Here is a 5,199-nt window from a genome sequence, read left to right as displayed (position 1 = left end):
GCATAATTATGGCGTGGCGTGTGTGGCCTTCTCACCCAGCGCCAAGTACATTGTCTCAGTGGGCTACCAGCATGATATGATCGTCAATGTCTGGGCCTGGAAGGTGAGTGGGCTTCTGGCCTCAGGACAGGCAGGGCCGGGAGGGGAGCCAAGAAACTGCTGACAGGTGGCCTTCACTTCCGCCTGCTGGCCTCAGTCCCTTTCTAGAGAACTCTGAGCAGAAAGGAGCAACTGTGTATCTAGGATGCTGAAGAAGGGGCAGAAGGAGAGGTCCAGTTCACAGCTTGTCTACCCTCCTTCAGTGTGTAAGTTTCTTTTCCCTCAGCTCCTAGAAGCAGAGCCTTGATTTCCCTTGACTTTCTCTCCAGAAAAACATTGTAGTGGCTTCCAACCAGGTGACCAGTCGGGTGAAAGCAGTATCCTTCTCTGAGGACTGCAGCTACTTTGTCATTGCAGGCAACCGGCACATCAAATTCTGGTTCCTTGATGACAGCAAGAACTCAACGGTGAGGCAGCAAGTAGCCACCAGGGTGGGGTCGGCCCAGATCTGTTCCACCTGCGCCCCCTTCTGCATGCTCAAAAGCCCTTTGGAAGTCTCAGCTGGGCCAGGTGCTATGTCAATCTGCAAGGGAAGCTTTTTCCCTCTCTCCCCAGGGCCTGCTTTCCAGGGGGTAGCCTGCAGGGTGGGTGTGTGGGTGGCACCTGTGGTGTGCCTCCACAGGTGAATGCCACTGTGCCCCTGCTGGGCCGCTCCGGGCTGCTGGGGGACATGCAGAACTACCTGTTCACTGATGTAGCCTGTGGCCGCGGGAAGAAGGCTGACAGCACCTTCTGTATCACATCCTCAGGGCAGCTGTGCGAGTTCAGTGACCAGAGACTGTTGGACAAGTGGGTGGAGCTGAGGGTAAGTGAATGCTTTGTCGGCACCCTCCCGTCTGTCACCTCCAGGCTCCGGGGGTCCTGGGGTTAGCAGCGGGGTCTGCATGCACGCTGGGGGAGGCCCCAGGCGGAGGAAGGTGTTTGGGAACCTCTCTGCTCGCTCGCGCTCTCTGTCTCTGCCACTTCCTCTGCTTTCCTCTTCTGCTCAGCACAAAGACAGCATCACAGTAAGTGTGCTGGCCCTGTCCGCTGCCTCTGCTGCCTTTCTCTTGGCCGGCCTTTTCTGAGTGTGTGTTTGCCTAAAACTCAGGTGGCTTATAAGGCTTGCTGACTCCTTCTTCCTAATTGCATGGGGCTGTGGGCCCTCTGGCTAGCTGCTGTTAGAGGGAGGGGCACTGAGGGGCTCTGGCCAGGGCAGCTGTCCTACCTTGCACTTGTCCTTGCCTCTTGGCTCATGGCTGTTGAGGTGGGGTGAAGGAGTGCGCAGACGCCCTTGCTGAATGGGGCTTCTGTGCTCACAGACCACAGTGGCCCACTGCATCTCGGTGAGCCAGGACTACATCTTCTGTGGCTGTGCTGACAGCACCGTGCGTCTTTTCAACCCCTCCAACCTGCACTTCCTCAGCACGCTGCCCCGGCCCCATGCCCTGGGAACAGACATTGCCAGCATCACAGAGGCCAGGTGAGCGGTGTGGGTGGGCCCCTGAGTCCTGTCAGAGCCCCACTCTGTGCCAGGCCATCCTTGGCATGCTGCAAGGAGAGAAGGGCACACATAGGCCTCTGGGAAGACCCTTGCAGTCAAGCACAGGTGGGTCTTTTAGCATTTCTTGCTCACTGTGGGCAACCGTGGTAATCTGAGTCTGCCGTGTGGTAATGCATTGTCCTGTAAAGACCACAGCTAGGACAGACGGGCAGTTCCTTAGGGTTTCTGAGAGAGACTGGAAACCTGATGCAGCAGGCCTTTCTCCCTCAGGGTGGTCCTGGGTTGCAGCTGCGGTAGGAGGGGCTTATTGTAGCCTCGGGCCTTGGGTTGGGTGATTGCAGGAAGTGAAGTTTTGCTCTGGTTTCAGTGCTGTCAGGAAGCGGGGCAGTTCTGCAGTTGGGTATATTAATTTCTCTTTCAGGGCAGGACGGGACTAAATCTGCAATTGGTAGGAAATGATATATGACCATGGTTGTGGCTTGCACAGTGTCCTTCCTTGTCCTCTGACGTGAGTCTAGAAGGGCCTGACATCTGCTTGGCTGCATCACGGCCACACACTGTCCCTGCCTGACGTTGGGGGCTATGAAATAACTTGTGTTCTTTTGGAGAGCCCCATGGCAAGGAATGCCAGGCCAGCTGCTGCGTTCTTTCTCCAGTGACTGCTGGCCAACCTGCTGCTCCTCCCTTGAGTGCCCCATTTCATTTGCGCTCACTCACTAGTTTGCCCTGTCTGCCCTGGACACCCTGCCCCCCTCTTTCCTCAGTCGCCTTTTCGCTGGAGTGGCCAATGCGTAGTATCCGGACACCATCTCCTTGGCCTTTGATCCTGCAAATCAGTGGCTGTCTTGTGTGTACAATGACCATAGTATTTATGTCTGGGATGTGAAGGACCCCAAGAAAGTGGGCAAGGTGTATTTAGCTCTCTATCATTCCTCCTGCTTCTGGAGTGTAGAGGTACGTGGGCCAGGTCTGCTGAGACTGACCGTGTTTCCTGGGCTACTATTAGGAGCTGGAGTTCCTCAAGTGTGGAATTTGTTTCCTCTAGCACCCTTGCTCCCCCAGCAGTGCCCCTGGGTCCCTTCGTATCTGTTAATTGGCTCTGAGGATGGGAGGGGATTTTAGTGCTGACTCATCTCAGACGTTTTTCAGTATGCCCTGTGCAGTCTGAGCTTTGCCTCTTTGGACATGTTCCTGAACTTGACCAAACCTTAGTTTCTGCAATTGTGAAATGACATACCTGATGCATTTGATTTTTACGAAAAGGAGACAATGAAAGTTGGAGATTTAGAATGCCTAGTACTTACTAGGTGCTTGGTTAATGTATATTCCTTTACTTGTTAAAGACAAGAGCTAATCATTATGACTTGCTTGCTCTGGGAAAAGCCTGGGGTTAAGTCTTGACCAACCTTTTCTCTACTCTCATCCCGTCCCATCTCTGAGGGCAGCCAAGGTCTGACCCAGGTCCCTCTGGTCCTTGTGCTCCTCCAGGTCTACCCTGAGGTGAAGGACAGTCAACAGGCCTGCTTGCCCACGAGCTCCTTTATCACCTGCTCTTCTGACAGCACCATCCGCCTGTGGAATACAGAGAGCTCTGGGGTGCATGGCTCCACCCTGCACCGAAACATCCTCAGCCACGTGAGCCTGGTGCCCCCACACCACATTCTCAGGATCTGAGTCTCCAGACCAGACTCTTCCAGATGTTTCTGCAAGTGTATGAGTGTGTGTGTGTGTGTGTGTGTGTGTGTGTGTGTGTAAAAAGGACCCGAAGTCAGAAGCACTCTAGACATTCTACAAGGTTGTGTGAGTGTGTGTGCGTGTGTGTGTGTGTGTATGTAAAAACGACCCGAAGTCAGAAGCCCTTTACATTTTCTGCAAGTGTGTGTGTTTGAGTGTTTGTGTTTGTAAAAAGGACATTAAGTCAGACACCCAACAGAGATTCAGAAAGCGTTTGTGTGTGTGTGTGTGTGTGTGTGTGTGTGTAAAAAGGGCACGAGTCAGAAGCCCTCTAGAGATTCTGCCATGGTGTGTGTGTGTTTGTGTAAAAAGAACAAGAAGTCAGAAGCCCTCTAGATGTTCTGCAAGGGTCTGAGTGTGAGTGTGTGTGTGTTTGTAAAAAGACACGAAGTCAGAAGCCCTCCAGAGATTCTTCAAGGGTGCGTGTATGTGTCTTGTGTGTAAAAATGAAACAAAATCAGAAGCCCTCTAGTGATTCTGGAAGGGTGTGTGTGTGTGTGTCCTAAAAAGGACACGAACTCAGAAGCCCTCCAGAGATTCTGTAGGGGCATGAGTGTGTGTGTGTGTGTGTGTGTAAGTAAAACCTACACAGTCAGAAGCCCTCCAGAGATTTTGCAAGTGTTTTTGTGTGTATGTGTGTGTAAAAAGGACATGAAATCAGACGCCCTACAGAGATTCTGCAAGGGTGCGTGTATGTTTGTGTGTGTAAAAAGGACACGAAACCAGAAGCCTTATAGAGATTCTGGAAGTGTGTGTGTGTGTGGTTTTGTGTTGGTAAAAAGGACATTAAGTCAGAAACCCTCCAGAGATTCTGAAAGTGTGTGTGTGTGTAAAAAGGACACGAAGTCAGAAGCCCTCTAGAGATTCTACCATGGTGTGTGTGTATGTTTGTATAAAGAGTACAAGAATTTCGAAGCCCACTAGGGACTCTGCAAGGGTCTGAGTGTGAGTGTGTTTGTGTGAGTGTGTGTGTGTGTAAAAAGGCCATGAAGTCAGAAGCCCTCCAGAGATTCTGCAAGGGTATGAGTGTGAGTATGTGTGTGAGTGTGTGTTTGTGTGTATGAAAAGGACACGAAGTCAGAAGCCCTCCAGAGATTATGCAAGGGTGTGAGTGTTTTTCTGTGTGTGACTAAAAAGGACACGAAGTCAGAAGCCCTCGAGAGTTTCTGCAGGGGTATGAGAGGGAGTGTGTGTTTTGTGTGTGTAAAAAGTACACGAAGTCAGTTGCCCTCCAGAAAAACTGCAAGGGTGCGTGTGTGTGTGTGTAAAAAGGACACGACATCAGAAGGCCTTCAGAGATTGTGCAAGGGTATTAGTGTGAGTTTGCGTGTGTGAGTGTGTAAAACGGACAAAGTCAGAAGCCCTCCAGAGATTCTGCAATGGTTTTCTCTGTGTGTGTGTGTTTGTGTGTGTGTAAAAAGACATGAAATCAGACGCCCTACAGAGATTCTGGAAAGGTGCGTGCGTGCGTGTGTGTGTGTAAAAAGGACAGGAAACCAGTAGCTTTTTAGAGATTCTGCAAGAGAGTGTGTGTGTGTGTTTGTGCTTGCAAAAAGGACATTAATTCAGAAACCCTCCAGAGATTCTGCAACCGTGTGTGTGTGTGTGTGTGTGTGTGTGTGTGTGTGTGTGTGTGTGTGTAAAAAGGACACGAAGTCAGAAGACCTCTAGGGAATCTGCCATGGTGTGTGTGTGTGTGTTTGTAAAAAGGACACGGAATCAGAAGCTCTCTTGAGATTCTGCAAGGGTCTGAGTGTGAGTGTGTGTGTAAAAAGGACATGTAGTCAGAAGCCCTGCAGAGTTTCTGCAAGTGTATGAGTGTGAGTTTGTGTGTGTGTGTAAAAAGGACACGAAGTCAGAAGACCTCCAGAGATTGTGCAAGG

This window comes from Tenrec ecaudatus, unplaced genomic scaffold, assembly GCF_050624435.1.
Source record: "Tenrec ecaudatus isolate mTenEca1 unplaced genomic scaffold, mTenEca1.hap1 Scaffold_63, whole genome shotgun sequence".
Taxonomy (NCBI): Eukaryota; Metazoa; Chordata; class Mammalia; order Afrosoricida; family Tenrecidae; genus Tenrec; species Tenrec ecaudatus.
Note: the sequence above shows the minus strand (reverse complement) of the source record.